General features: G+C 46.6%; 23 non-coding genes across 23 annotated transcripts; 8 read left to right on the top strand and 15 right to left on the bottom strand.

Annotated features, from left to right (window-relative positions):
- Positions 1-526: 526 nt before the first annotated feature.
- On the bottom strand, positions 527-599 carry trnar-acg (transfer RNA arginine (anticodon ACG)). Its single transcript has one exon. It is a non-coding gene; the product is annotated as a tRNA-Arg (tRNA).
- Positions 600-769: 170 nt separating this feature from the next.
- trnae-cuc (transfer RNA glutamic acid (anticodon CUC)) lies at positions 770-841 on the top strand. The gene has a single exon. It is a non-coding gene; the product is annotated as a tRNA-Glu (tRNA).
- Positions 842-1,158: 317 nt separating this feature from the next.
- Positions 1,159-1,230, bottom strand: trnae-uuc (transfer RNA glutamic acid (anticodon UUC)). Its single transcript has one exon. It is a non-coding gene; the product is annotated as a tRNA-Glu (tRNA).
- A 1,020-nt stretch (positions 1,231-2,250) lies between these two features.
- trnar-acg (transfer RNA arginine (anticodon ACG)) lies at positions 2,251-2,323 on the bottom strand. Its single transcript has one exon. It is a non-coding gene; the product is annotated as a tRNA-Arg (tRNA).
- A 2,956-nt stretch (positions 2,324-5,279) lies between these two features.
- Positions 5,280-5,352, bottom strand: trnar-acg (transfer RNA arginine (anticodon ACG)). Its single transcript has one exon. It is a non-coding gene; the product is annotated as a tRNA-Arg (tRNA).
- A 2,169-nt stretch (positions 5,353-7,521) lies between these two features.
- Positions 7,522-7,593, top strand: trnae-cuc (transfer RNA glutamic acid (anticodon CUC)). The gene has a single exon. It is a non-coding gene; the product is annotated as a tRNA-Glu (tRNA).
- Positions 7,594-9,206: 1,613 nt separating this feature from the next.
- On the bottom strand, positions 9,207-9,279 carry trnar-acg (transfer RNA arginine (anticodon ACG)). Its single transcript has one exon. It is a non-coding gene; the product is annotated as a tRNA-Arg (tRNA).
- Positions 9,280-10,311: 1,032 nt separating this feature from the next.
- On the bottom strand, positions 10,312-10,384 carry trnar-acg (transfer RNA arginine (anticodon ACG)). Its single transcript has one exon. It is a non-coding gene; the product is annotated as a tRNA-Arg (tRNA).
- Positions 10,385-10,562: 178 nt separating this feature from the next.
- trnae-cuc (transfer RNA glutamic acid (anticodon CUC)) lies at positions 10,563-10,634 on the top strand. The gene has a single exon. It is a non-coding gene; the product is annotated as a tRNA-Glu (tRNA).
- A 317-nt stretch (positions 10,635-10,951) lies between these two features.
- On the bottom strand, positions 10,952-11,023 carry trnae-uuc (transfer RNA glutamic acid (anticodon UUC)). The gene has a single exon. It is a non-coding gene; the product is annotated as a tRNA-Glu (tRNA).
- A 1,217-nt stretch (positions 11,024-12,240) lies between these two features.
- trnar-acg (transfer RNA arginine (anticodon ACG)) lies at positions 12,241-12,313 on the bottom strand. Its single transcript has one exon. It is a non-coding gene; the product is annotated as a tRNA-Arg (tRNA).
- Positions 12,314-12,475: 162 nt separating this feature from the next.
- On the top strand, positions 12,476-12,547 carry trnae-cuc (transfer RNA glutamic acid (anticodon CUC)). Its single transcript has one exon. It is a non-coding gene; the product is annotated as a tRNA-Glu (tRNA).
- Positions 12,548-12,864: 317 nt separating this feature from the next.
- trnae-uuc (transfer RNA glutamic acid (anticodon UUC)) lies at positions 12,865-12,936 on the bottom strand. Its single transcript has one exon. It is a non-coding gene; the product is annotated as a tRNA-Glu (tRNA).
- A 1,020-nt stretch (positions 12,937-13,956) lies between these two features.
- trnar-acg (transfer RNA arginine (anticodon ACG)) lies at positions 13,957-14,029 on the bottom strand. Its single transcript has one exon. It is a non-coding gene; the product is annotated as a tRNA-Arg (tRNA).
- A 1,063-nt stretch (positions 14,030-15,092) lies between these two features.
- On the bottom strand, positions 15,093-15,165 carry trnar-acg (transfer RNA arginine (anticodon ACG)). The gene has a single exon. It is a non-coding gene; the product is annotated as a tRNA-Arg (tRNA).
- A 2,145-nt stretch (positions 15,166-17,310) lies between these two features.
- On the top strand, positions 17,311-17,382 carry trnae-cuc (transfer RNA glutamic acid (anticodon CUC)). The gene has a single exon. It is a non-coding gene; the product is annotated as a tRNA-Glu (tRNA).
- A 397-nt stretch (positions 17,383-17,779) lies between these two features.
- On the bottom strand, positions 17,780-17,851 carry trnae-uuc (transfer RNA glutamic acid (anticodon UUC)). The gene has a single exon. It is a non-coding gene; the product is annotated as a tRNA-Glu (tRNA).
- A 1,482-nt stretch (positions 17,852-19,333) lies between these two features.
- Positions 19,334-19,405, top strand: trnae-cuc (transfer RNA glutamic acid (anticodon CUC)). The gene has a single exon. It is a non-coding gene; the product is annotated as a tRNA-Glu (tRNA).
- Positions 19,406-19,722: 317 nt separating this feature from the next.
- Positions 19,723-19,794, bottom strand: trnae-uuc (transfer RNA glutamic acid (anticodon UUC)). The gene has a single exon. It is a non-coding gene; the product is annotated as a tRNA-Glu (tRNA).
- Positions 19,795-21,245: 1,451 nt separating this feature from the next.
- Positions 21,246-21,317, top strand: trnae-cuc (transfer RNA glutamic acid (anticodon CUC)). The gene has a single exon. It is a non-coding gene; the product is annotated as a tRNA-Glu (tRNA).
- Positions 21,318-21,634: 317 nt separating this feature from the next.
- On the bottom strand, positions 21,635-21,706 carry trnae-uuc (transfer RNA glutamic acid (anticodon UUC)). The gene has a single exon. It is a non-coding gene; the product is annotated as a tRNA-Glu (tRNA).
- Positions 21,707-23,196: 1,490 nt separating this feature from the next.
- On the top strand, positions 23,197-23,268 carry trnae-cuc (transfer RNA glutamic acid (anticodon CUC)). The gene has a single exon. It is a non-coding gene; the product is annotated as a tRNA-Glu (tRNA).
- A 317-nt stretch (positions 23,269-23,585) lies between these two features.
- trnae-uuc (transfer RNA glutamic acid (anticodon UUC)) lies at positions 23,586-23,657 on the bottom strand. Its single transcript has one exon. It is a non-coding gene; the product is annotated as a tRNA-Glu (tRNA).
- Between the last annotated feature and the right edge of the window lie 675 nt (positions 23,658-24,332).

Raw genomic sequence — 24,332 nt, 5'->3', positions numbered from 1 at the left:
TGTCCAGGTGAAAATACTTGTGTCATGCATCTGAAAACACACATGGCAACCGTTATCTAGAGGAAAAACTGCCTATCGTCGGTCTGTCAAGGTACAAAACTGACATGTTGTGAGGTTAATAATGAAAGTGAGACCAATTTTTAATATGCTGATTATTCGCTCGTTCAGTTTAATGCAGATTACAAATTATTCTCAATGTCCAGGTGGCAATTAGTGATAAGGCTTCAAAATGGCAAGCCTGTGACATCAAAACCACATGGCATTGCACCCTTCAAAGTAGTAAAGCGGTTACAGAGTAGCGATGAAATTGTTCATTCTAGAATCAACTGGCCCACCAGCCTGCATTTTGTGAGACGAATGGCAATACCAAAGCATGTCCGTGTCTCCCCTAGACATCGGAATGGGTGTGCAGAATGTGCCTTTTTTTGGAAAAAATAGAAGAATGCCTAGAGAGTTGCCTTTTCTTTTGGACTTTGGAGAAAAAAAACACAACAACAAAATAAGCCGGAGAAAAACAAGCACAGAGCGAGCCAGCCAGGAGTCGAACCTAGAATCTTCTGATCCGTAGTCAGACGCGTTATCCATTGCGCCACTGGCCCACCAAAAGTAAAGACCCCCGATTGTTACAGACTTGTTGGTTTTCGATGTGACGGTGGCAAGCATTGATGTCTGCTCATTCTCACCTTGTTATCAGGAGAACAGACTACCAGCCCTCCAGCCCTCCAGCCCACCAGCCCAGCAGCCCACGAGCCCTCCAGCCCACCATCCCTCCCTGGTGGTCTAGTGGTTAGGATTCGGCGCTCTCACCGCCGCGGCCCGGGTTCGATTCCCGGTCAGGGAAAGCTCTTTTGCCTTCCAATTGTGGACTGCGAATTCAAGCTCTGCTGACAGATGTGAGAAAGCCAGCTCCAAGCCAAAACATTGGTGGGAACATGAAAAAAACACCTCCTTCGAGCCGGAGTTGAACCAGCGACCTAAGGATGGCCAACACTCCAACCTACAGTCCTCCGCTCTACCAGCTGAGCTATCGAAGGGGCTAAGGGCTAGTCAGAACCTCGACATATCAGGGTTCTGTAGCTCTACTGCTGGCCAAAAAGTCACTTCTGGTGCAGGAAGATTTGCTGGATTTTTGAGGAGGGAAGCAAAAAGGAGCATGCATTCCCATACCGGGAGTTGAACCCGGGCCGCCTGGGTGAAAACCAGGAATCCTAACCGCTAGACCATATGGGATCTGGACACTTTAAACTGGCCATGGGCTTCTGGCGCACTTTCCATACATGTGGTCAGCGTGGGCGCAGGACCTTGTAGTGGCCTGTTGCTTTAGTTCTGTGACTGTAACAATGTGATAATAATTTGGCAAAACAAGAATTATCCAAAAGGACGGTTTTCTGAATTATATAGTGTTGTATGCATTCAGGGAATCTGTTTTTTCACTCAACCCGGGGGTTCAGTGTATTTGGGCAGATTCCTGTGATTGCAGAATTGATTCCTCAAACTGGTAATTAAGCTCTTGTCCAAGTGAAAATACTCGTGTCATCCATTTGAAAACACACACGGCAACCTTTATCTAGAGGAAAAACTGGAGTCAACCCCTGGCTGCGTACGAGAAAACCAGGAATCCTAACTGCTAGACCATATGGGAACTGGCCAGCTTTAACTGGCCACAAGCTTGTGGGCCACTTTCCATAAATGTGGCCAGTGTGGGCGCAGGGTTTTGTAGTGGCCTGTTGCTTTTGGTGTGTGACTGTAACAATGTGATAATAATTTGGCAATACAAGAATCATCCGAAGGGACGGTTTCTGTCAAGGTACAAAACTGACATGTTGTGAGGTTAATAATGAAAGTGAGACCAATTTTTAATCCGCAAAATTGCTGATTATTCGCTCGTTCAGTTTAATGCAGATTACAAATTATTCTCAATGTCCAGGTGGCAATTAGTGATAAGGCTTCAAAATGGCAAGCCTGTGACATCAAAACCACATGGCATTGCACCCTTCAAAGTAGTAAAGCGGTTACAGAGTAGCGATGAAATTGTTCTTTCTAGAATCAACTGGCCCACCAGCCTGCATTTTGTGAGACGAATGGCAATACCAAAGCATGTCCGTGTCTCCCCTAGACATCGGAATGGGTGTGCAGAATGTGCCTTTTTTTGAAAAAAATAGAAGAATGCCTAGAGAGTTGCCTTTTCTTTTGGACTTTGGAGAAAAAAAACACAACAACAAAATAAGCCGGAGAAAAACAAGCACAGAGCGAGCCAGCCAGGAGTCGAACCTAGAATCTTCTGATCCGTAGTCAGACGCGTTATCCATTGCGCCACTGGCCCACCATTAGTAAAGACCCCCGATTGTTACAGACTTGTTGGTTTTCGATGTGACGGTGGCAAGCATTGATGTCTGCTCATTCTCACCTTGTTATCAGGAGAACAGACTACCAGCCCTCCAGCCCACCAGCCCTCCAGCCCACCAGCCCTCCAGCCCACCAGCCCACCAGCCCACCAGCCCACCAGCCCACCAGCCCACCAGCCCACCAGCCCTCCAGCCCTCCTGCCCACCAGCCCACGAGCCCTCCAGCCCATATGGGAACTGGCCAGCTTTAACTGGCCACAAGCTTGTGGGCCACTTTCCATAAATGTGGCCAGTGTGGGCGCAGGGTTTTGTAGTGGCCTGTTGCTTTTGGTGTGTGACTGTAACAATGTGATAATAATTTGGCAATACAAGAATCATCCGAAGGGACGGTTTACTGAAATATATAGTGTTGCATGCATTCAAGGGACATGTTTGTTGACTCACACATGGTTCAGTTTTTTGGCCAGAATCCTGTGATTGCTGAATTTATACCTCGAACTGGTAATTAAGGTCTTGTCCAGGTGAAAATACTTGTGTCATGCATCTGAAAACACACATGGCAACCGTTATCTAGAGGAAAAACTGCCTATCGTCGGTCTGTCAAGGTACAAAACTGACATGTTGTGAGGTTAATAATGAAAGTGAGACCAATTTTTAATATGCTGATTATTCGCTCGTTCAGTTTAATGCAGATTACAAATTATTCTCAATGTCCAGGTGGCAATTAGTGATAAGGCTTCAAAATGGCAAGCCTGTGACATCAAAACCACATGGCATTGCACCCTTCAAAGTAGTAAAGCGGTTACAGAGTAGCGATGAAATTGTTCATTCTAGAATCAACTGGCCCACCAGCCTGCATTTTGTGAGACTGCATGTCCGTGTCTCCCCTAGACATCGGAATGGGTTTGCAGAATGTGCCTTTTTTTTGGAAAAAATAGAAGAATGCCTAGAGAGTTGCCTTTTCTTTTGGACTTTGGAGAAAAAAAACACAACAACAAAATAAGCCGGAGAAAAACAAGCACAGAGCGAGCCAGCCAGGAGTCGAACCTAGAATCTTCTGATCCGTAGTCAGTCAGACTTTTGGCCCACCAAAAGTAAAGACCCCCGATTGTTACAGACTTGTTGGTTTTCGATGTGACGGTGGCAAGCATTGATGTCTGCTCATTCTCACCTTGTTATCAGGAGAACAGACTACCAGCCCTCCAGCCCACCAGCCCAGCAGCCCACGAGCCCTCCAGCCCACCATCCCTCCCTGGTGGTCTAGTGGTTAGAATTCGGCGTTCTCACCGCCGTGGCCCGGGTTCGATTCCCGGTCAGGGAAAGCTCTTTTGCCTTCCAATTGTGGACTGCAAATTCAAGCTCTGCTGACAGCTGTGAGAAAGCCAGCTCCAAGCCAAAACATTGGTGGGAACATGAAAAAAACACCTCCTTCGAGCCGGAGTTGAACCAGCGACCTAAGGATGGCCAACACTCCAACCTACAGTCCTCCGCTCTACCAGCTGAGCTATCGAAGGGGCTAAGGGCTAGTCAGAACCTCAACATATCAGGGTTCTGTAGCTCTACTGCTGGCCAAAAAGTCACTTCTGGTGCAGGAAGATTTGCTGGATTTTTGAGGAGGGAAGCAAAAAGGAGCATGCATTTCCATACCGGGAGTTGAACCCGGGCCGCCTGGGTGAAAACCAGGAATCCTAACCGCTAGACCATATGGGATCTGGACACTTTAAACTGGCCATGGGCTTCTGGCGCACTTTCCATACATGTGGTCAGCGTGGGCGCAGGACCTTGTAGTGGCCTGTTGCTTTAGTTCTGTGACTGTAACAATGTGATAATAATTTGGCAAAACAAGAATTATCCAAAAGGACGGTTTTCTGAATTATATAGTGTTGTATGCATTCAGGGAATCTGTTTTTTCACTCAACCCGGGGGTTCAGTGTATTTGGGCAGATTCCTGTGATTGCAGAATTGATTCCTCAAACTGGTAATTAAGCTCTTGTCCAAGTGAAAATACTTGTGTCATCCATTTGAAAACACACACGGCAACCTTTATCTAGAGGAAAAACTGGAGTCAACCCCTGGCTGCGTACGAGAAAACCAGGAATCCTAACTGCTAGACCATATGGGAACTGGCCAGCTTTAACTGGCCACAAGCTTGTGGGCCACTTTCCATAAATGTGGCCAGTGTGGGCGCAGGGTTTTGTAGTGGCCTGTTGCTTTTGGTGTGTGACTGTAACAATGTGATAATAATTTGGCAATACAAGAATCATCCGAAGGGACGGTTTACTGAAATATATAGTGTTGCATGCATTCAAGGGACATGTTTGTTGACTCACACATGGTTCAGTTTTTTGGCCAGAATCCTGTGATTGCTGAATTTATACCTCGAACTGGTAATTAAGGTCTTGTCCAGGTGAAAATACTTGTGTCATGCATCTGAAAACACACATGGCAACCGTTATCTAGAGGAAAAACTGCCTATCGTCGGTCTGTCAAGGTACAAAACTGACATGTTGTGAGGTTAATAATGAAAGTGAGACCAATTTTTAATCCGCAAAATTGCTGATTATTCGCTCGTTCAGTTTAATGCAGATTACAAATTATTCTCAATGTCCAGGTGGCAATTAGTGATAAGGCTTCAAAATGGCAAGCCTGTGACATCAAAACCACATGGCATTGCACCCTTCAAAGTAGTAAAGCGGTTACAGAGTAGCGATGAAATTGTTCTTTCTAGAATCAACTGGCCCACCAGCCTGCATTTTGTGAGACGAATGGCAATACCAAAGCATGTCCGTGTCTCCCCTAGACATCGGAATGGGTGTGCAGAATGTGCCTTTTTTTGGAAAAAATAGAAGAATGCCTAGAGAGTTGCCTTTTCTTTTGGACTTTGGAGAAAAAAAACACAACAACAAAATAAGCCGGAGAAAAACAAGCACAGAGCGAGCCAGCCAGGAGTCGAACCTAGAATCTTCTGATCCGTAGTCAGACGCGTTATCCATTGCGCCACTGGCCCACCATTAGTAAAGACACCCGATTGTTACAGACTTGTTGGTTTTCGATGTGACGGTGGCAAGCATTGATGTCTGCTCATTCTCACCTTGTTATCAGGAGAACAGACTACCAGCCCACCAGCCCACCAGCCCACGAGCCCTCCAGCCCTCCTGCCCACCAGCCCACGAGCCCACCATCCATCCCTGGTGGTCTAGTGGTTAGTATTCGGCGCTCTCACCGCCGCGGCCCGGGTTCGATTCCCGGTCAGGGAAAGCTCTTTTGCCTTCCAATTGTGGACTGCGAATTCAAGATCTGCTGACAGCTGTGAGAAAGCCAGCTCCAAGCCAAAACATTGGTGGGAACATGAAAAAAAACACCTCCTTCGAGCCGGAGTTGAACCAGCGACCTAAGGATGGCCAACACTCCAACCTACAGTCCTCCGCTCTACCAGCTGAGCTATCGAAGGGGCTAAGGGCTAGTCAGAACCTCGACATATCAGGGTTCTGTAGCTCTACTGCTGGCCAAAAAGTCACTTCTGGTGCAGGAAGATTTGCTGGATCAGAACCTCGACATATCAGGGTTCTGTAGCTCTACTGCTGGCCAAAAAGTCACTTCTGGTGCAGGAAGATTTTCTAGATTTTTGAGGAGGGAAGCAAAAAGGAGCATGCATTCCCATACCGGGAGTTGAACCCGGGCCGCCTGGGTGAAAACCAGGAATCCTAACCGCTAGACCGTATGGGATTTGGACACTTTAAACTGGCCATGGGCTTCTGGCGCACTTTCCATACATGTGGTCAGCGTGGGCGCAGGACCTTGTAGTGGCCTGTTGCTTTAGTTCTGTGACTGTAACAATGTGATAATAATTTGGCAAAACAAGAATTATGCAAAATGACGGTTTTCTGAATTATATAGTGTTGTATGCATTCAGGGAATCTGTTTTTTCAATCAACCCGGGGGTTCAGTGTATTTGGGCAGATTCCTGTGATTGCAGAATTGATTCCTCAAACTGGTAATTAAGCTCTTGTCCAAGTGAAAATACTCGTGTCATCCATTTGAAAACACACACGGCAACCTTTATCTAGAGGAAAAACTGGAGTCAACCCCTGGCTGCGTACAAGAAAACCAGGAATCCTAACTGCTAGACCATATGGGAACTGGCCAGCTTTAACTGGCCACAAGCTTGTGGGCCACTTTCCATAAATGTGGCCAGTGTGGGCGCAAGGTTTTGTAGTGGCCTGTTGCTTTTGGTGTGTGACTGTAACAATGTGATAATAATTTGGCAATACAAGAATCATCCGAAGGGACGGTTTACTGAAATATATAGTGTTGCATGCATTCAAGGGACATGTTTGTTGACTCACACATGGTTCAGTCTTTTGGCCAGAATCCTGTGATTGCTGAATTTATACCTCGAACTGGTAATTAAGGTCTTGTCCAGGTGAAAATACTTGTGTCATGCATCTGAAAACACACATGGCAACCGTTATCTAGAGGAAAAACTGCCTATCGTCGGTCTGTCAAGGTACAAAACTGACATGTTGTGAGGTTAATAATGAAAGTGAGACCAATTTTTAATATGCTGATTATTCGCTCGTTCAGTTTAATGCAGATTACAAATTATTCTCAATGTCCAGGTGGCAATTAGTGATAAGTCTTCAAAATGGCAAGCCTGTGACATCAAAACCACATGGCATTGCACCCTTCAAAGTAGTAAAGCGGTTACAGAGTAGCAATGAAATTGTTCATTCTAGAATCAACTGGCCCACCAGCCTGCATTTTGTGAGACGAATGGCAATACCAAAGCATGTCCGTGTCTCCCCTAGACATCGGAATGGGTGTGCAGAATGTGCCTTTTTTTGGAAAAAATAGAAGAATGCCTAGAGAGTTGCCTTTTCTTTTGGACTTTGGAGAAAAAAACACAACAACAAAATAAGCCGGAGAAAAACAAGCACAGAGCGAGCCAGCCAGGAGTCGAACCTAGAATCTTCTGATCCGTAGTCAGATGCGTTATCCATTGCGCCACTGGCCCACCAAAAGTAAAGACCCCCGATTGTTACAGACTTGTTGGTTTTCGATGTGACGGTGGCAAGCATTGATGTCTGCTCATTCTCACCTTGTTATCAGGAGAACAGACTACCAGCCCTCCAGCCCTCCAGCCCACCAGCCCAGCAGCCGATGAGCCCTCCAGCCCTCCCTGGTGGTCTAGTGGTTAGGATTCGGCGCTCTCACCGCCGCGGCCCGGGTTCGATTCCCGGTCAGGGAAAGCTCTTTTGCCTTCCAATTGTGGACTGCGAATTCAAGCTCTGCTGACAGCTGTGAGAAAGCCAGCTCCAAGCCAAAACATTGGTGGGAACATGAAAAAAACACCTCCTTCGAGCCGGAGTTGAACCAGCGACCTAAGGATGGCCAACACTCCAACCTACAGTCCTCCGCTCTACCAGCTGAGCTATCGAAGGGGATAAGGGCTAGTCAGAACCTCGACATATCAGGGTTCTGTAGCTCTACTGCTGGCCAAAAAGTCACTTCTGGTGCAGGAAGATTTGCTAGATTTTTGAGGAGGGAAGCAAAAAGGAGCATGCATTCCCATACCGGGAGTTGAACCCGGGCCGCCTGGGTGAAAACCAGGAATCCTAACCGCTAGACCGTATGGGATTTGGACACTTTAAACTGGCCATGGGCTTCTGGCGCACTTTCCATACATGTGGTCAGCGTGGGCGCAGGACCTTGTAGTGGCCTGTTGCTTTAGTTCTGTGACTGTAACAATGTGATAATAATTTGGCAAAACAAGAATTATCCAAAAGGACGGTTTTCTGAATTATATAGTGTTGTATGCATTCAGGGAATCTGTTTTTTCACTCAACCCGGGGGTTCAGTGTATTTGGGCAGATTCCTGTGATTGCAGAATTGATTCCTCAAACTGGTAATTAAGCTCTTGTCCAAGTGAAAATACTCGTGTCATCCATTTGAAAACACACACGGCAACCTTTATCTAGAGGAAAAACTGGAGTCAACCCCTGGCTGCGTACGAGAAAACCAGGAATCCTAACTGCTAGACCATATGGGAACTGGCCAGCTTTAACTGGCCACAAGCTTGTGGGCCACTTTCCATAAATGTGGCCAGTGTGGGCGCAGGGTTTTGTAGTGGCCTGTTGCTTTTGGTGTGTGACTGTAACAATGTGATAATAATTTGGCAATACAAGAATCATCCGAAGGGACGGTTTACTGAAATATATAGTGTTGCATGCATTCAAGGGACATGTTTGTTGACTCACACATGGTTCAGTTTTTTGGCCAGAATCCTGTGATTGCTGAATTTATACCTCGAACTGGTAATTAAGGTCTTGTCCAGGTGAAAATACTTGTGTCATGCATCTGAAAACACACATGGCAACCGTTATCTAGAGGAAAAACTGCCTATCGTCGGTCTGTCAAGGTACAAAACTGACATGTTGTGAGGTTAATAATGAAAGTGAGACCAATTTTTAATCCGCAAAATTGCTGATTATTCGCTCGTTCAGTTTAATGCAGATTACAAATTATTCTCAATGTCCAGGTGGCAATTAGTGATAAGGCTTCAAAATGGCAAGCCTGTGACATCAAAACCACATGGCATTGCACCCTTCAAAGTAGTAAAGCGGTTACAGAGTAGCGATGAAATTGTTCTTTCTAGAATCAACTGGCCCACCAGCCTGCATTTTGTGAGACGAATGGCAATACCAAAGCATGTCCGTGTCTCCCCTAGACATCGGAATGGGTGTGCAGAATGTGCCTTTTTTTGAAAAAAATAGAAGAATGCCTAGAGAGTTGCCTTTTCTTTTGGACTTTGGAGAAAAAAAACACAACAACAAAATAAGCCGGAGAAAAACAAGCACAGAGCGAGCCAGCCAGGAGTCGAACCTAGAATCTTCTGATCCGTAGTCAGACGCGTTATCCATTGCGCCACTGGCCCACCATTAGTAAAGACCCCCGATTGTTACAGACTTGTTGGTTTTCGATGTGACGGTGGCAAGCATTGATGTCTGCTCATTCTCACCTTGTTATCAGGAGAACAGACTACCAGCCCTCCAGCCCACCAGCCCACCAGCCCACCAGCCCACCAGCCCACCAGCCCACCAGCCCACCAGCCCACCAGCCCACCAGCCCTCCAGCCCTCCTGCCCACCAGCCCACGAGCCCTCCAGCCCATATGGGAACTGGCCAGCTTTAACTGGCCACAAGCTTGTGGGCCACTTTCCATAAATGTGGCCAGTGTGGGCGCAGGGTTTTGTAGTGGCCTGTTGCTTTTGGTGTGTGACTGTAACAATGTGATAATAATTTGGCAATACAAGAATCATCCGAAGGGACGGTTTACTGAAATATATAGTGTTGCATGCATTCAAGGGACATGTTTGTTGACTCACACATGGTTCAGTTTTTTGGCCAGAATCCTGTGATTGCTGAATTTATACCTCGAACTGGTAATTAAGGTCTTGTCCAGGTGAAAATACTTGTGTCATGCATCTGAAAACACACATGGCAACCGTTATCTAGAGGAAAAACTGCCTATCGTCGGTCTGTCAAGGTACAAAACTGACATGTTGTGAGGTTAATAATGAAAGTGAGACCAATTTTTAATATGCTGATTATTCGCTCGTTCAGTTTAATGCAGATTACAAATTATTCTCAATGTCCAGGTGGCAATTAGTGATAAGGCTTCAAAATGGCAAGCCTGTGACATCAAAACCACATGGCATTGCACCCTTCAAAGTAGTAAAGCGGTTACAGAGTAGCGATGAAATTGTTCATTCTAGAATCAACTGGCCCACCAGCCTGCATTTTGTGAGACTGCATGTCCGTGTCTCCCCTAGACATCGGAATGGGTGTGCAGAATGTGCCTTTTTTTGGAAAAAATAGAAGAATGCCTAGAGAGTTGCCTTTTCTTTTGGACTTTGGAGAAAAAAAAACACAACAACAAAATAAGCCGGAGAAAAACAAGCACAGAGCGAGCCAGCCAGGAGTCGAACCTAGAATCTTCTGATCCGTAGTCAGACGCGTTATCCATTGCGCCACTGGCCCACCAAAAGTAAAGACCCCCGATTGTTACAGACTTGTTGGTTTTCGATGTGACGGTGGCAAGCATTGATGTCTGCTCATTCTCACCTTGTTATAAGGAGAACAGACTACCAGCCCTCCAGCCCTCCAGCCCTCCAGCCCACCAGCCCAGCAGCCCACGAGCCCTCCAGCCCACCATCCCTCCCTGGTGGTCTAGTGGTTAGGATTCGGCGCTCTCACCGCCGCGGCCCGGGTTCGATTCCCGGTCAGGGAAAGCTCTTTTGCCTTCCAATTGTGGACTGCGAATTCAAGCTCTGCTGACAGATGTGAGAAAGCCAGCTCCAAGCCAAAACATTGGTGGGAACATGAAAAAAACACCTCCTTCGAGCCGGAGTTGAACCAGCGACCTAAGGATGGCCAACACTCCAACCTACAGTCCTCCGCTCTACCAGCTGAGCTATCGAAGGGGCTAAGGGCTAGTCAGAACCTCGACATATCAGGGTTCTGTAGCTCTACTGCTGGCCAAAAAGTCACTTCTGGTGCAGGAAGATTTGCTGGATTTTTGAGGAGGGAAGCAAAAAGCAGCATGCATTCCCATACCGGGAGTTGAACCCGGGCCGCCTGGGTGAAAACCAGGAATCCTAACCGCTAGACCATATGGGATCTGGACACTTTAAACTGGCCATGGGCTTCTGGCGCACTTTCCATACATGTGGTCAGCGTGGGCGCAGGACCTTGTAGTGGCCTGTTGCTTTAGTTCTGTGACTGTAACAATGTGATAATAATTTGGCAAAACAAGAATTATCCAAAAGGACGGTTTTCTGAATTATATAGTGTTGTATGCATTCAGGGAATCTGTTTTTTCACTCAACCCGGGGGTTCAGTGTATTTGGGCAGATTCCTGTGATTGCAGAATTGATTCCTCAAACTGGTAATTAAGCTCTTGTCCAAGTGAAAATACTCGTGTCATCCATTTGAAAACACACACGGCAACCTTTATCTAGAGGAAAAACTGGAGTCAACCCCTGGCTGCGTACGAGAAAACCAGGAATCCTAACTGCTAGACCATATGGGAACTGGCCAGCTTTAACTGGCCACAAGCTTGTGGGCCACTTTCCATAAATGTGGCCAGTGTGGGCGCAGGGTTTTGTAGTGGCCTGTTGCTTTTGGTGTGTGACTGTAACAATGTGATAATAATTTGGCAATACAAGAATCATCCGAAGGGACGGTTTACTGAAATATATAGTGTTGCATGCATTCAAGGGACATGTTTGTTGACTCACACAAGGTTCAGTTTTTTGGCCAGAATCCTGTGATTGCTGAATTTATACCTCGAACTGGTAATTAAGGTCTTGTCCAGGTGAAAATACTTGTGTCATGCATCTGAAAACACACATGGCAACCGTTATCTAGAGGAAAAACTGCCTATCGTCGGTCTGTCAAGGTACAAAACTGACATGTTGTGAGGTTAATAATGAAAGTGAGACCAATTTTTAATATGCTGATTATTCGCTCGTTCAGTTTAATGCAGATTACAAATTATTCTCAATGTCCAGGTGGCAATTAGTGATAAGGCTTCAAAATGGCAAGCCTGTGACATCAAAACCACATGGCATTGCACCCTTCAAAGTAGTAAAGCGGTTACAGAGTAGCGATGAAATTGTTCATTCTAGAATCAACTGGCCCACCAGCCTGCATTTTGTGAGACGAATGGCAATACCAAAGCATGTCCGTGTCTCCCCTAGACATCGGAATGGGTGTGCAGAATGTGCCTTTTTTTGGAAAAAATAGAAGAATGCCTAGAGAGTTGCCTTTTCTTTTGGACTTTGAAGAAAAAAAAACACAACAACAAAATAAGCCGGAGAAAAACAAGCACAGAGCGAGCCAGCCAGGAGTCGAACCTAGAATCTTCTGATCCGTAGTCAGACGCGTTATCCATTGCGCCACTGGCCCACCAAAAGTAAAGACCCCCGATTGTTACAGACTTGTTGGTTTTCGATGTGACGGTGGCAAGCATTGATGTCTGCTCATTCTCACCTTGTTATCAGGAGAACAGACTACCAGCCCTCCAGCCCACCAGCCCAGCAGCCCACGAGCCCTCCAGCCCACCATCCCTCCCTGGTGGTCTAGTGGTTAGGATTCGGCGCTCTCACCGCCGCGGCCCGGGTTCGATTCCCGGTCAGGGAAAGCTCTTTTGCCTTCCAATTGTGGACTGCGAATTCAAGCTCTGCTGACAGATGTGAGAAAGCCAGCTCCAAGCCAAAACATTGGTGGGAACATGAAAAAAACACCTCCTTCGAGCCGGAGTTGAACCAGCGACCTAAGGATGGCCAACACTCCAACCTACAGTCCTCCGCTCTACCAGCTGAGCTATCAAAGGGGCTAAGGGCTAGTCAGAACCTCGACATATCAGGGTTCTGTAGCTCTACTGCTGGCCAAAAAGTCACTTCTGGTGCAGGAAGATTTGCTGGATTTTTGAGGAGGGAAGCAAAAAGGAGCATGCATTCCCATACCGGGAGTTGAACCCGGGCCGCCTGGGTGAAAACCAGGAATCCTAACCGCTAGACCATATGGGATCTGGACACTTTAAACTGGCCATGGGCTTCTGGCGCACTTTCCATACATGTGGTCAGCGTGGGCGCAGGACCTTGTAGTGGCCTGTTGCTTTAGTTCTGTGACTGTAACAATGTGATAATAATTTGGCAAAACAAGAATTATCCAAAAGGACGGTTTTCTGAATTATATAGTGTTGTATGCATTCAGGGAATCTGTTTTTTCACTCAACCCGGGGGTTCAGTGTATTTGGGCAGATTCCTGTGATTGCAGAATTGATTCCTCAAACTGGTAATTAAGCTCTTGTCCAAGTGAAAATACTCGTGTCATCCATTTGAAAACACACACGGCAACCTTTATCTAGAGGAAAAACTGGAGTCAACCCCTGGCTGCGTACGAGAAAACCAGGAATCCTAACTGCTAGACCATATGGGAACTGGCCAGCTTTAACTGGCCACAAGCTTGTGGGCCACTTTCCATAAATGTGGCCAGTGTGGGCGCAGGGTTTTGTAGTGGCCTGTTGCTTTTGGTGTGTGACTGTAACAATGTGATAATAATTTGGCAATACAAGAATCATCCGAAGGGACGGTTTCTGTCAAGGTACAAAACTGACATGTTGTGAGGTTAATAATGAAAGTGAGACCAATTTTTAATCCGCAAAATTGCTGATTATTCGCTCGTTCAGTTTAATGCAGATTACAAATTATTCTCAATGTCCAGGTGGCAATTAGTGATAAGGCTTCAAAATGGCAAGCCTGTGACATCAAAACCACATGGCATTGCACCCTTCAAAGTAGTAAAGCGGTTACAGAGTAGCGATGAAATTGTTCTTTCTAGAATCAACTGGCCCACCAGCCTGCATTTTGTGAGACGAATGGCAATACCAAAGCATGTCCGTGTCTCCCCTAGACATCGGAATGGGTGTGCAGAATGTGCCTTTTTTTGAAAAAAATAGAAGAATGCCTAGAGAGTTGCCTTTTCTTTTGGACTTTGGAGAAAAAAAACACAACAACAAAATAAGCCGGAGAAAAACAAGCACAGAGCGAGCCAGCCAGGAGTCGAACCTAGAATCTTCTGATCCGTAGTCAGACGCGTTATCCATTGCGCCACTGGCCCACCATTAGTAAAGACCCCCGATTGTTACAGACTTGTTGGTTTTCGATGTGACGGTGGCAAGCATTGATGTCTGCTCATTCTCACCTTGTTATCAGGAGAACAGACTACCAGCCCTCCAGCCCACCAGCCCTCCAGCCCACCAGCCCTCCAGCCCACCAGCCCTCCAGCCCTCCAGCCCACCAGCCCTCCAGCCCACCAGCCCACCAGCCCACCAGCCCACCAGCCCTCCAGCCCTCCTGCCCACCAGCCCACGAGCCCTCCAGCCCATATGGGAACTGGCCAGCTTTAACTGGCCACAAGCTTGTGGGCCACTTTCCATAAATGTGGCCAGTGTGGGCGCAGGGTTTTGTAGTGGCCTGTTGCTTTTGGTGTGTGACTGTAACAATGTGATAATAATTTGGCAATACAAGAATCATCCGAAGGGACGGTTTACTGAAATATATAGTGTTGCATGCATTCAAGGGACATGTTTGTTGACTCACACATGGTTCAGTTTTTTGGCCAGAATCCTGTGATTGCTGAATTTATACCTCGAACTGGTAATTAAGGTCTTGTCCAGGTGAAAATACTTGTGTCATGCATCTGAAAACACACATGGCAACCGTTATCTAGAGGAAAAACTGCCTATCGTCGGTCTGTCAAGGTACAAAACTGACATGTTGTGAGGTTAATAATGAAAGTGAGACCAATTTTTAATATGCTGATTATTCGCTCGTTCAGTTTAATGCAGATTACAAATTATTCTCAATGTCCAGGTGGCAATTAGTGATAAGGCTTCAAAATGGCAAGCCTGTGACATCAAAACCACATGGCATTGCACCCTTCAAAGTAGTAAAGCGGTTACAGAGTAGCGATGAAATTGTTCATTCTAGAATCAACTGGCCCACCAGCCTGCATTTTGTGAGACTGCATGTCCGTGTCTCCCCTAGACATCGGAATGGGTGTGCAGAATGTGCCTTTTTTTGGAAAAAATAGAAGAATGCCTAGAGAGTTGCCTTTTCTTTTGGACTTTGGAGAAAAAAAACACAACAACAAAATAAGCCGGAGAAAAACAAGCACAGAGCGAGCCAGCCAGGAGTCGAACCTAGAATCTTCTGATCCGTAGTCAGACGCGTTATCCATTGCGCCACTGGCCCACCAAAAGTAAAGACCCCCGATTGTTACAGACTTGTTGGTTTTCGATGTGACGGTGGCAAGCATTGATGTCTGCTCATTCTCACCTTGTTATCAGGAGAACAGACTACCAGCCCTCCAGCCCTCCAGCCCTCCAGCCCACCAGCCCAGCAGCCCACGAGCCCTCCAGCCCACGAGCCCTACAGCCCACCATCCCTCCCTGGTGGTCTAGTGGTTAGAATTCGGCGTTCTCACCGCCGCGGCCCGGGTTCGATTCCCGGTCAGGGAAAGCTCTTTTGCCTTCCAATTGTGGACTGCGAATTCAAGCTCTGCTGACAGCTGTGAGAAAGCCAGCTCCAAGCCAAAACATTGGTGGGAACATGAAAAAAACACCTCCTTCGAGCCGGAGTTGAACCAGCGACCTAAGGATGGCCAACACTCCAACCTACAGTCCTCCGCTCTACCAGCTGAGCTATCGAAGGGGCTAAGGGCTAGTCAGAACCTCGACATATCAGGGTTCTGTAGCTCTACTGCTGGCCAAAAAGTCACTTCTGGTGCAGGAAGATTTGCTGGATTTTTGAGGAGGGAAGCAAAAAGGACGGGCATTTCCATACCGGGAGTTGAACCCGGGCCGCCTGGGTGAAAACCAGGAATCCTAACCGCTAGACCATATGGGATCTGGACACTTTAAACTGGCCATGGGCTTCTGGCGCACTTTCCATACATGTGGTCAGCGTGGGCGCAGGACCTTGTAGTGGCCTGTTGCTTTAGTTCTGTGACTGTAACAATGTGATAATAATTTGGCAAAACAAGAATTGTCCAAAAGGACGGTTTTCTGAATTATATAGTGTTGTATGCATTCAGGGAATCAGTTTTTTCACTCAACCCGGGGGTTCAGTGTATTTGGGCAGATTCCTGTGATTGCAGAATTGATTCCTCAAACTGGTAATTAAGCTCTTGTCCAAGTGAAAATACTTGTGTCATCCATTTGAAAACACACACGGCAACCTTTATCTAGAGGAAAAACTGGAGTCAACCCCTGGCTGCGTACGAGAAAACCAGGAATCCTAACTGCTAGACCATATGGGAACTGGCCAGCTTTAACTGGCCACAAGCTTGTGGGCCACTTTCCATAAATGTGGCCAGTGTGGGCGCAGGGTTTTGTAGTGGCCTGTTGCTTTTGGTGTGTGACTGTAACAATGTGATAATAATTTGGCAATACAAGAATCATCCGAAGGGACGGTTTACTGAAATATATAGTGTTGCATGCATTCAAGGGACATGTTTGTTGACTCACACATGGTTCAGTTTTTTGGCCAGAATCCTGTGATTGCTGAATTTATACCTCGAACTGGTAATTAAGGTCTTGTCCAGGTGAAAATACTTGTGTCATGCATCTGAAAACACACATGGCAACCGTTATCTAGAGGAAAAACTGCCTATCGTCGGTCTGTCAAGGTACAAAACTGACATGTTGTGAGGTTAATAATGAAAGTGAGACCAATTTTTAATCCGCAAAATTGCTGATTATTCGCTCGTTCAGTTTAATGCAGATTACAAATTATTCTCAATGTCCAGGTGGCAATTAGTGATAAGGCTTCAAAATGGCAAGCCTGTGACATCAAAACCACATGGCATTGCACCCTTCAAAGTAGTAAAGCGGTTACAGAGTAGCGATGAAATTGTTCTTTCTAGAATCAACTGGCCCACCAGCCTGCATTTTGTGAGACGAATGGCAATACCAAAGCATGTCCGTGTCTCCCCTAGACATCGGAATGGGTGTGCAGAATGTGCCTTTTTTTGGAAAAAATAGAAGAATGCCTAGAGAGTTGCCTTTTCTTTTGGACTTTGGAGAAAAAAAACACAACAACAAAATAAGCCGGAGAAAAACAAGCACAGAGCGAGCCAGCCAGGAGTCGAACCTAGAATCTTCTGATCCGTAGTCAGACGAGTTATCCATTGCGCCACTGGCCCACCATTAGTAAAGACACCCGATTGTTACAGACTTGTTGGTTTTCGATGTGACGGTGGCAAGCATTGATGTCTGCTCATTCTCACCTTGTTATCAGGAGAACAGACTACCAGCCCTCCAGCCCACCAGCCCACCAGCCCACCAGCCCACGAGCCCTCCAGCCCTCCTGCCCACCAGCCCACGAGCCCACCATCCATCCCTGGTGGTCTAGTGGTTAGGATTCGGCGCTCTCACCGCCGCGGCCCGGGTTCGATTCCCGGTCAGGGAAAGCTCTTTTTCCTTCCAATTGTGGACTGCGAATTCAAGCTCTGCTGACAGCTGTGAGAAAGCCAGCTCCAAGCCAAAACATTGGTGGGAACATGAAAAAAAACACCTCCTTCGAGCCGGAGTTGAACCAGCGACCTAAGGATGGCCAACACTCCAACCTACAGTCCTCCGCTCTACCAGCTGAGCTATCGAAGGGGCTGAGGGCTAGTCAGAACCTCGACATATCAGGGTTCTGTAGCTCTACTGCTGGCCAAAAAGTCACTTCTGGTGCAGGAAGATTTGCTGGATCAGAACCTCGACATATCAGGGTTCTGTAGCTCTACTGCTGGCCAAAAAGTCACTTCTGGTGCAGGAAGATTTGATGGATTTTTGAGGAGGGAAGCAAAAAGGAGCATGCATTCCCATACCGGGAGTTGAACCCGGGCCGCCTGGGTGAAAACCAGGAATCCTAACCGCTAGACCATATGGGATTTGGACACTTTAAACTGGCCATGGGCTTCTGGCGCACTTTCCATACATGTGGTCAGCGTGGGCGCAGGACCTTGTAGTGGCCTGTTGCTTTAGTTCTGTGACTGTAACAATGTGATAATAATTTGGCAAAACAAGAATTATGCAAAATGACGGTTTTCTGAATTATATAGTGTTGTATGCATTCAGGGAATCTGTTTTTTCAATCAACCCGGGGGTTCAGTGTATTTGGGCAGATTCCTGTGATTGCAGAATTGATTCCTCAAACTGGTAATTAAGCTCTTGTCCAAGTGAAAATACTCGTGTCATCCATTTGAAAACACACACGGCAACCTTTATCTAGAGGAAAAACTGGAGTCAACCCCTGGCTGCGTACAAGAAAACCAGGAATCCTAACTGCTAGACCATATGGGAACTGGCCAGCTTTAACTGGCCACAAGCTTGTGGGCCACTTTCCATAAATGTGGCCAGTGTGGGCGCAAGGTTTTGTAGTGGCCTGTTGCTTTTGGTGTGTGACTGTAACAATGTGATAATAATTTGGCAATACAAGAATCATCCGAAGGGACGGTTTACTGAAATATATAGTGTTGCATGCATTCAAGGGACATGTTTGTTGACTCACACATGGTTCAGTCTTTTGGCCAGAATCCTGTGATTGCTGAATTTATACCTCGAACTGGTAATTAAGGTCTTGTCCAGGTGAAAATACTTGTGTCATGCATCTGAAAAAACACATGGCAACCATTATCTAGAGGAAAAACTGCCTATCGTCGGTCTGTCAAGGTACAAAACTGACATGTTGTGAGGTTAATAATGAAAGTGAGACCAATTTTTAATATGCTGATTATTCGCTCGTTCAGTTTAATGCAGATTACAAATTATTCTCAATGTCCAGGTGGCAATTAGTGATAAGTCTTCAAAATGGCAAGCCTGTGACATCAAAACCACATGGCATTGCACCCTTCAAAGTAGTAAAGCGGTTACAGAGTAGCAATGAAATTGTTCATTCTAGAATCAACTGGCCCACCAGCCTGCATTTTGTGAGACGAATGGCAATACCAAAGCATGTCCGTGTCTCCCCTAGACATCGGAATGGGTGTGCAGAATGTGCCTTTTTTTGGAAAAAATAGAAGAATGCCTAGAGAGTTGCCTTTTCTTTTGGACTTTGGAGAAAAAAACACAACAACAAAATAAGCCGGAGAAAAACAAGCACAGAGCGAGCCAGCCAGGAGTCGAACCTAGAATCTTCTGATCCGTAGTCAGATGCGTTATCCATTGCGCCACTGGCCCACCAAAAGTAAAGACCCCCGATTGTTACAGACTTGTTGGTTTTCGATGTGACGGTGGCAAGCATTGATGTCTGCTCATTCTCACCTTGTTATCAGGAGAACAGACTACCAGCCCTCCAGCCCACCAGCCCACCAGCCCACGAGCCCTCCAGCCCTCCTGCCCACCAGCCCACGAGCCCTCCAGCCCACCATCCATCCCTGGTGGTCTAGTGGTTAGGATTCGGCGCTCTCACCGCCGCGGCCCGGGTTCGATTCCCGGTCAGGGAAAGCTCTTTTGCCTTCCAATTGTGGACTGCGAATCCAAGCTCTGCTTACAGCTGTGAGAAAGCCAGCTCCAAGCCAAAACATTGGTGGGAACATGAAAAAAACACCTCCTTCGAGCCGGAGTTGAACCAGCGACCTAAGGATGGCCAACACTCCAACCTACAGTCCTCCGCTCTACCAGCTGAGCTATCGAAGGGGCTAATGGCTAGTCAGAACCTCGACATATCAGGGTTCTGTAGCTCTACTGCTGGCCAAAAAGTCACTTCTGGTGCAGGAAGATTTGCTGGATTTTTGAGGAGGGAAGCAAAAAGGAGCATGCATTCCCATACCGGGAGTTGAACCCGGGCCGCCTGGGTGAAAACCAGGAATCCTAACCGCTAGACCATATGGGATTTGGACACTTTAAACTGGCCATGGGCTTCTGGCGCACTTTCCATACATGTGGTCAGCGTGGGCGCAGGACCTTGTAGTGGCCTGTTGCTTTAGTTCTGTGACTGTAACAATGTGATAATAATTTGGCAAAACAAGAATTATGCAAAATGACGGTTTTCTGAATTATATAGTGTTGTATGCATTCAGGGAATCTGTTTTTTCACTCAACCCGGGGGTTCAGTGTATTTGGGCAGATTCCTGTGATTGCAGAATTGATTCCTCAAACTGGTAATTAAGCTCTTGTCCAAGTGAAAATACTCGTGTCATCCATTTGAAAACACACACGGCAACCTTTATCTAGAGGAAAAACTGGAGTCAACCCCTGGCTGCGTACAAGAAAACCAGGAATCCTAACTGCTAGACCATATGGGAACTGGCCAGCTTTAACTGGCCACAAGCTTGTGGGCCACTTTCCATAAATGTGGCCAGTGTGGGCGCAAGGTTTTGTAGTGGCCTGTTGCTTTTGGTGTGTGACTGTAACAATGTGATAATAATTTGGCAATACAAGAATCATCCAAAGGGACGGTTTACTGAAATATATAGTGTTGCAGGCATTCAAGGGACATGTTTGTTGACTCACACATGGTTCAGTTTTTTGGCCAGAATCCTGTGATTGCTGAATTTATACCTCGAACTGGTAATTAAGGTCTTGTCCAGGTGAAAATACTTGTGTCATGCATCTGAAAACACACATGGCAACCGTTATCTAGAGGAAAAACTGCCTATCGTCGGTCTGTCAAGGTACAAAACTGACATGTTGTGAGGTTAATAATGAAAGTGAGACCAATTTTTAATATGCTGATTATTCGCTCGTTCAGTTTAATGCAGATTACAAATTATTCTCAATGTCCAGGTGGCAATTAGTGATAAGGCTTCAAAATGGCAAGCCTGTGACATCAAAACCACATGGCATTGCACCCTTCAAAGTAGTAAAGCGGTTACAGAGTAGCGATGAAATTGTTTATTCTAGAATCAACTGGCCCACCAGCCTGCATTTTGTGAGACGAATGGCAATACCAAAGCATGTCCGTGTCTCCCCTAGACATCGGAATGGGTGTGCAGAATGTGCCTTTTTTTGGAAAAAATAGAAGAATGCCTAGAGAGTTGCCTTTTCTTTTGGACTTTGGAGAAAAAAAACACAACAACAAAATAAGCCGGAGAAAAACAAGCACAGAGCGAGCCAGCCAGGAGTCGAACCGAGAATCTTCTGATCCGTAGTCAGACGCGTTATCCATTGCGCCACTGGCCCACCATTAGTAAAGACCCCCGATTGTTACAGACTTGTTGGTTTTCGATGTGACGGTGGCAAGCATTGATGTCTGCTCATTCTCACCTTGTTATCAGGAGAACAGACTACCAGCCCTCCAGCCCACCACCCCAGCAGCCCACGAGCCCTCCAGCCCACCATCCCTCCCTGGTGGTCTAGTGGTTAGGATTCGGCGCTCTCACCGCCGCGGCCCGGGTTCGATTCCCGGTCAGGGAAAGCTCTTTTGCCTTCCAATTGTGGACTGCGAATTCAAGCTCTGCTGACAGATGTGAGAAAGCCAGCTCCAAGCCAAAACATTGGTGGGAACATGAAAAAAACACCTCCTTCGAGCCGGAGTTGAACCAGCGACCTAAGGATGGCCAACACTCCAACCTACAGTCCTCCGCTCTACCAGCTGAGCTATCGAAGGGGCTAAGGGCTAGTCAGAACCTCGACATATCAGGGTTCTGTAGCTCTACTGCTGGCCAAAAAGTCACTTCTGGTGCAGGAAGATTTGCTGGATTTTTGAGGAGGGAAGCAAAAAGGAGCATGCATTCCCATACCGGGAGTTGAACCCGGGCCGCCTGGGTGAAAACCAGGAATCCTAACCGCTAGACCATATGGGATCTGGACACTTTAAACTGGCCATGGGCTTCTGGCGCACTTTCCATACATGTGGTCAGCGTGGGCGCAGGACCTTGTAGTGGCCTGTTGCTTTAGTTCTGTGACTGTAACAATGTGATAATAATTTGGCAAAACAAGAATTATCCAAAAGGACGGTTTTCTGAATTATATAGTGTTGTATGCATTCAGGGAATCTGTTTTTTCACTCAACCCGGGGGTTCAGTGTATTTGGGCAGATTCCTGTGATTGCAGAATTGATTCCTCAAACTGGTAATTAAGCTCTTGTCCAAGTGAAAATACTCGTGTCATCCATTTGAAAACACACACGGCAACATTTATCTAGAGGAAAAACTGGAGTCAACCCCTGGCTGCGTACGAGAAAACCAGGAATCCTAACTGCTAGACCATATGGGAACTGGCCAGCTTTAACTGGCCACAAGCTTGTGGGCCACTTTCCATAAATGTGGCCAGTGTGGGCGCAGGGTTTTGTAGTGGCCTGTTGCTTTTGGTGTGTGACTGTAACAATGTGATAATAATTTGGCAATACAAGAATCATCCGAAGGGACGGTTTACTGAAATATATAGTGTTGCATGCATTCAAGGGACATGTTTGTTGACTCACACATGGTTCAGTTTTTTGGCCAGAATCCTGTGATTGCTGAATTTATACCTCGAACTGGTAATTAAGGTCTTGTCCAGGTGAAAATACTTGTGTCATGCATCTGAAAACACACATGGCAACCGTTATCTAGAGGAAAAACTGCCTATCGTCGGTCTGTCAAGGTACAAAACTGACATGTTGTGAGGTTAATAATGAAAGTGAGACCAATTTTTAATATGCTGATTATTCGCTCGTTCAGTTTAATGCAGATTACAAATTATTCTCAATGTCCAGGTGGCAATTAGTGATAAGTCTTCAAAATGGCAAGCCTGTGACATCAAAACCACATGGCATTGCACCCTTCAAAGTAGTAAAGCGGTTACAGAGTAGCGATGAAATTGTTCATTCTAGAATCAACTGGCCCACCAGCCTGCATTTTGTGAGACGAATGGCAATACCAAAGCATGTCCGTGTCTCCCCTAGACATCGGAATGGGTGTGCAGAATGTGCCTTTTTTTGGAAAAAATAGAAGAATTCCTAGAGAGTTGCCTTTTCTTTTGGACTTTGGAGAAAAAAACACAACAACAAAATAAGCCGGAGAAAAACAAGCACAGAGCGAGCCAGCCAGGAGTCGAACCTAGAATCTTCTGATCCGTAGTCAGATGCGTTATCCATTGCGCCACTGGCCCACCAAAAGTAAAGACCCCCGATTGTTACAGACTTGTTGGTTTTCGATGTGACGGTGGCAAGCATTGATGTCTGCTCATTCTCACCTTGTTATCAGGAGAACAGACTACCAGCCCTCCAGCCCACCAGCCCACCAGCCCACCAGCCCACGAGCCCTCCAGCCCTCCTGCCCACCAGCCCACGAGCTCTCCAGCCCACCATCCATCCCTGGTGGTCTAGTGGTTAGGATTCGGCGCTCTCACCGCCGCGGCCCGGGTTCGATTCCCGGTCAGGGAAAGCTCTTTTGCCTTCCAATTGTGGACTGCGAATCCAAGCTCTGCTTACAGCTGTGAGAAAGCCAGCTCCAAGCCAAAACATTGGTGGGAACATGAAAAAAACACCTCCTTCGAGCCGGAGTTGAACCAGCGACCTAAGGATGGCCAACACTCCAACCTACAGTCCTCCGCTCTACCAGCTGAGCTATCGAAGGGGCTAATGGCTAGTCAGAACCTCGACATATCAGGGTTCTGTAGCTCTACTGCTGGCCAAAAAGTCACTTCTGGTGCAGGAAGATTTGCTGGATTTTTGAGGAGGGAAGCAAAAAGGAGCATGCATTCCCATACCGGGAGTTGAACCCGGGCCGCCTGGGTGAAAACCAGGAATCCTAACCGCTAGACCATATGGGATTTGGACACTTTAAACTGGCCATGGGCTTCTGGCGCACTTTCCATACATGTGGTCAGCGTGGGCGCAGGACCTTGTAGTGGCCTGTTGCTTTAGTTCTGTGACTGTAACAATGTGATAATAATTTGGCAAAACAAGAATTATGCAAAATGACGGTTTTCTGAATTATATAGTGTTGTATGCATTCAGGGAATCTGTTTTTTCACTCAACCCGGGGGTTCAGTGTATTTGGGCAGATTCCTGTGATTGCAGAATTGATTCCTCAAACTGGTAATTAAGCTCTTGTCCAAGTGAAAATACTCGTGTCATCCATTTGAAAACACACACGGCAACCTTTATCTAGAGGAAAAACTGGAGTCAACCCCTGGCTGCGTACAAGAAAACCAGGAATCCTAACTGCTAGACCATATGGGAACTGGCCAGCTTTAACTGGCCACAAGCTTGTGGGCCACTTTCCATAAATGTGGCCAGTGTGGGCGCAAGGTTTTGTAGTGGCCTGTTGCTTTTGGTGTGTGACTGTAACAATGTGATAATAATTTGGCAATACAAGAATCATCCGAAGGGACGGTTTACTGAAATATATAGTGTTGCATGCATTCAAGGGACATGTTTGTTGACTCACACATGGTTCAGTCTTTTGGCCAGAATCCTGTGATTGCTGAATTTATACCTCGAAC

This window comes from Carassius gibelio, chromosome A11 (assembly GCF_023724105.1).
Source record: "Carassius gibelio isolate Cgi1373 ecotype wild population from Czech Republic chromosome A11, carGib1.2-hapl.c, whole genome shotgun sequence".
In the NCBI taxonomy this organism is placed as follows: Eukaryota; Metazoa; Chordata; class Actinopteri; order Cypriniformes; family Cyprinidae; genus Carassius; species Carassius gibelio.
Note: the sequence above shows the minus strand (reverse complement) of the source record. Positions and strands in the feature narration are given on the sequence as shown.